The following is a 6,000-nucleotide window of genomic DNA, read 5'->3' as shown; positions in this document are numbered from 1 at the left end:
TAAAAAAAATTTTTTTTTATTTTACTTGTCATGTATTGGCGATCATTGCAGATGCTCAGTCATAGGTCGTATGCAATGCGTAATGTGTATTCATAAATCGTCTACTCAACTCGCCCCCCCCTCCTTTAATGAATTTCGTATAGGACATGTCTCAGATACTTTCCTGCTATATATATATATATATATATATATTTATTTATTTTTGTTGCTTCCACCCACTAAAGGTTATTTTACAACAATTATTATTATTATTAATTATTATTATATTTATTATAATATACAACATTATTATTATTATTATTATTATTATTATTATTATTATTGTTATTATTATTATTATTATTATTATTATTATTGAAATGAGCACTCTACAAATAACAGTAATAATTTATTTCGTTTTTGAAATGCGAGTTCATTTGAAATAGTAATTGAATATAATTTTGCGATATTTTAAAATTAGCTTTGAGATGAGAATGTAATGCAATTTAACGTCTTGTTCCTAAAAGCAGAAAGAGTTGTTCTCAAAACAGCAGTATACCTAAATCTGTAAGCTTCTATAAATTGGAAACAACCAAAATGTTGGCTTGGAATTTCCTAACGGAGGAAATTCCAAGTAACACAGGTTCACTCTTCAAGTCGAGAAGTCACAAACGTTACAAATCCGCCATAGTTAGTCATTCTGATATTTCAGATGTTCACTTGACAAAAATAGCCAGAAAATAATCACGTGCACTTTCTTTTCAAAAATCACAGAAAGAAAGTACATTATAAATCACACTTCATTCTGAAATCTCCACTCAATGAAAAAAGAAAATACTACGTATTTTCTTATTATTCTTATTCTCATCATTATCTGACAATTTTCTCTTAGCACCAAGAAGAAATCACCGCATATTTAAAACAGACATTTCCACTAGTTTAGATAGGTGGCAATTTCTGAAGTAGCGATACTTTGCCAAGAACATGACTCATGTTCTTGGCAAAATTCATTGTTGGCTACTTTATGGTTATAATAAACATTACTAAAACTTCGACCACAATCATCACGCGGATTTTGTTTTGGTCCTTGTTTTATGTGAAATTTTCGAAAGGCCAAGTTGCCGGATCACTTGAATTAAAATTGGTTTGGAGATTTGTAATGTCGCGTATGGCAGATGATGATGGTTCTAATAAATCAAAATCTGAAGTCGTATTTGATAGCTGCGTAGAAAGTTCTGTTGAATTTGTGGAATGTTGCTTCGCTTCATTTTCGTCCTGTTGTTTGTTATCTTCATACGCTATTTTTGTATCTTCAGACTTTTTGAGAAGTTTAGTTAGCTGCCCTCTCAGTTTATCTTTTTCAAGTTCTTTTGCCTTTTATTTTTATTTTTAGCTCCGGATAATTTTTTTCCCTCTTCATTATACCCAAATTTATTCTGAAATTAAATCTATTAAACCAAAAATATGATAAGATAAACAATAAATGTAAATAAAAGATAAAAATAAATACTTCAAGAAACGCATAAATTTTTCTTTGATTTGTAAAGCCTTAATTTAAATTTAGAATCTACTTACCTCAGTGTGAATTAACTATACATTCACTGTGTGTTTCACATATTCACAAATAATACACATTCACTATGTATTATTTGTATTAACAAATAATAACAATAACAAATAATAATAACATGCATAAATAACTTCGTAAAAGAGATTAAGCCAGTTACACGTGCTCGTCTCACATTCTAACTGGCGAATGCGCTGCATGTATAATAATAATAATAAAGTTGGTAGTGTGAGTGGTCCCCTGTAATACGACGCCCCAGGCTTTTGCCCGGGGCGTCTGTGCTTCTGCCAGCTCTTCTACCACACATAACGAAAAACAACTTGCACTTTTTGCTAAATGTTATTAAAAGTCGCAATATTTATTACAATATATTTAGTGCATATCCACATTAAATGAACGCTAATATTAAAATGCGCTTTTAATTTATTTTTTCTACTCACTTCAGGGCCCCTTGAAGAAGGCGCTACGATGCGACGCTTCGTGCTTGTCCTGTTAAGTCGGCCCTGCTAATTTCTATAGGTTTACGAACTTTCATGGGTTGGATTCATAAAAAAAGGTTTGAAAGACGCGAGTTCGAATCTCGTCTAGGTTGTAATAATAATAATAATCATATGAGGATACATGGCCGTGACTCCCCCTTATGGGGAGGTACGGCACCATCTCAGTCCCCCCAAATTTTATCCGGGCTCCAGAACCGGCGTAGCTGACGAATCAGACCTAAGGCTGGGTCGGTATTCCTGACAGTAATCCGTGTGTATTCACTGGACCGGTTTGCATGTTTGCTGAATGAAAAACCCTGCCATCTACGTCCAGCTAACTTGGCTATGGCAGATCCTTAAGCTCCACGCGTCGTAGATAGGAATCGAACCTAGGACACTCTTTCCCCAGGCATATGGTTACGAAGCGCACAGCCACTAGGCTAACCGCGCGGACCTAGCAGAGAAATGTTATCATTGTTAGATGCCAGACATTGGATAACGAGGTTTTCACACAAATATGATTATTAACATGTGTTTTTGTATTATGAGCATTAGACTTCATCAGAAGTTAAAGCACTGAAAGATCGTGAAAGTTGCTTCATGTGTAAACTTTTATTTGCATATTCTCTCGTATAATATGCTTCCCTATCAGAACGGGGAGGGGTCGACTTCTTTTTTATAAATACGAGTTTTGCATTTGTTAAGCAGTTGCCAAGAAAACTTTCACATTGAATTGAATCAATGGACATGCCATCGTATTTTTATGAATTATAATTTTTGTTTCCCACAAAATTATGGAAGGTACGTTCAACCGAATTATACATCTGCACGCAGAGATATTCAAACTGAACAGTTTTTAATCACAGTTGCACTCCTTTGTTAGTGTACAATGTGTAACTTTTAAAGAAAATTTCATATGTTTCTCTTATAATAATTAGAAAAAGGTGTTTTAAAAATGGAAGTACATTTCAGTTCGTCTAAAAACCATTAAAACCTTAGAGAATTAGCAAGACTATTAAAGATTCAAATAGAATTCATAATCAGGTGTGCAAAATATTTTTCAAATTTGCTGCGAAGTTCAGATAAACATGGCAAAGTAAAAAAGAAAGCATTAGAAGACTTTTGATTAACCAATTTTTTTCATTTTATGTGTAAGTGGCAACAACCATCTACATGATTTTTTTATTTTGCATATTTATTTTGAGAATAGGATGAATGCCGTAGTCAAAAACTAAATTATATTAAACTGAAAACTTTTTCTTTACAGGTTACGCAATTTTATTGTGAGTAACTCAAGTTGCTTCCAAAGGTAGAATATCGTTTGGAGAGGAGACTAACCAAAGGATATTCTGCTGCCTTGCTTCAATTTTTCATTTGATGATGAAAGCGGAGGGATATAAATATGATCCTTAACGTAGTGCCTGAGATTAATACAACATAGGATAGCACCTAATCGCAAACTTATCAGCTCAATAACGCAATAATCTGGTATCTTTTTTTTTCTTGCTCAACCCCATTCCTACTTACGCAACAGACGTTTATTGTCTCCATGAGTGCTTTTATTTGACATTCCTCGATAGGGTGTAATTTTGCAGCACTTTTTTTTTTTTTTGGTAAGTAATGATTATTTTAGCAAAATAGAACTTGTTCACTTTGCCACTACTCTTGTTTTGTTTTTACTAACGATAAACGATCCGGTTCCATTGACGGTGGACCATACTGATGATACCAATTATCTGTTCAGCTATAATTTCACGACCAGTTATGCAAGCATAATTGGTAATGAAAACATGGAAGCATAAAGCCATTTGTTTACTGTGATAAATTTCAGTAAACAAACCAAATAATTTCAGGACATCGAAAGCATTTGAATAATTCATTACAAATCATTTTTGTATGACTTACGCCAACTCACTTGGAGCTTAATAAATCACCACTATAAAGGTTCCTTGCTTTGCGGACAGGATTCGAACCTAGGTGTTACTAACCAAAGGGCGGCGCATGTTAACTAACATGTAATACACAATAGGCAGTGTATTTGATCTCTTAGTTGGTTTATTCCAAGCAACAACAATTACAGAGAATTCGGATCCAGGGCGTTGTAAAGCACTATTATTCTTCTTCCAGCTGTGCACTGTAGTACAGGGAATACACGAGTTCTCCTTTAATCAACTAAACACTCGTTTTGTTACTAAAAATGCATGAATGAAATTTTACTTCTGTTTCTCAAACTTTAAGAACGAGTCATTTAGTCTTAAGCGACAGTACCGTTATAAGTACTCCTGTAACTGTTTGTATTTGAATGTAATTGCTTTAGTTTGAAGAATAATTCTTGTATTCCTCATTTGCTGCACTGTTATTATGTTACACTTTGCTTAATGGATTCCACTATGCTTCTTCACGACAATAAAATTTTTGTGTCGGTTTTAATATTCATGGAAACAATACATTCTATACACGAACTACTAACGATTCATTTTCGATCGATATTTTGAATAAAGGAATTTTCCTTTGGAAACAATACGGCGATTAAACCAATTAACAGACCGCTGTTCGTAAATAGAACAACCGCAATGAGTTCTCAGTAGCCGCGACATTAGCGATTCGGTTTCTTTGTGTATCACATTTAGCTGTTGATTTAATGACTTCATTAATTTTGCTTTTGGAAGTTTCCCAAATGCTTTGTAGCAGAAGGATCTTCACTCGGTCAGTTTATAATCTTATATTTTAATAAATACTTTTAATGGAAAATAGAGGTGTGCAGTTTGTGTAAGTGTTGCAAAAAAGGAAAATTAAAAAAAAAAATTTTTTTATTACAAATCGTCGAATGAGTTAGCTTTTGTATATTTTTGGTGTACATTTAGGCCCATTATTTTCTCACTATTCCATTTCAAAATGCTTTACTTTGGGCTCTTCTCTGTAAATTTATTTGTTCTTGTCATTTAATATAATGTAAAATATACCAGTTACTATAATACTTGTAATGTAAAAGATACCATTTATAGTAGCGTAGTCGGTAGCAACTATACAGATTTGAAAATATTATTATTGTTGTTACATATGGGCACCTCCATGGAGTCTGTGGACCCATCGAGGGAGGCAGCATCATAAACATTATTTATCAATCAATACCTGTCATATTTTGCTTTGAAACCATTCACTGACAAAGCGCGCGCGCGCACGCGCATGCACGCACACGCACACGCGCACACACACACACACACACACACACACACACACACACACACACACACACACACACACACACACACACACACACACACACACACTGACTCTGGCAATCCTGCACTAATTCACTTCGCTACTCTCAAAGCAAAAAATCCAGTACTAACTAACTCTCTTGCTAATAACAATCTTACTCAATTTTCATGCATGACTTTAGTTTTCCTCACATTATTCATGTACTAAATATTTCCTTCACATCAATCCTATAACCACCTCCCCGGTCCCTTATCCGCCGATCAATCAGCCTATATAACCCACAAATCATCAATCTCTCCTCACACGCATCAGCTACCATCTTGGACACTCGCCTCTGAATCCGCACCACCTCGTCCACATCTCCAAGAACACCAAGTGACTATACCTGTGCCTTGACATGCTAAGATAACCAGGTTATTATAACCTGCTTATCTCTGCATGTCAGTGTTTCTTCAGTAACCTGATAATTCAGTGAGCTGTTTTAGCCACTTTTGCAGTATGCCCTCTGAATTTCAACTAGCTATCTATCAATAACTCCAAATCCCTGGTATCATAAATTTCCTGGAGTACAGTTTCCTCAATATGTACACAGCTAGTGATCTTTTCACTCCAAATTGCATAGCTTTACACTTTGCCACATTAAATTGACATCTATTCTTTTTTGCCCATACTGCATCAATCTGTGAAATATCATCTTTATTGACTATTGCGCTACCTAATTTTTCATCATCTGCAAACAACTGAATATTTCCT

The sequence above is a fragment of the Typopeltis vanoorti genome, chromosome 22 (genome assembly GCF_054136105.1).
Source record: "Typopeltis vanoorti isolate ZY-2024b chromosome 22, IOZ_Tvanoo_1.0, whole genome shotgun sequence".
Taxonomy (NCBI): domain Eukaryota; kingdom Metazoa; phylum Arthropoda; class Arachnida; order Uropygi; family Thelyphonidae; genus Typopeltis; species Typopeltis vanoorti.
The sequence above is the reverse complement of the archived record's forward strand: the minus strand, read 5'-3'. Positions refer to the sequence as shown.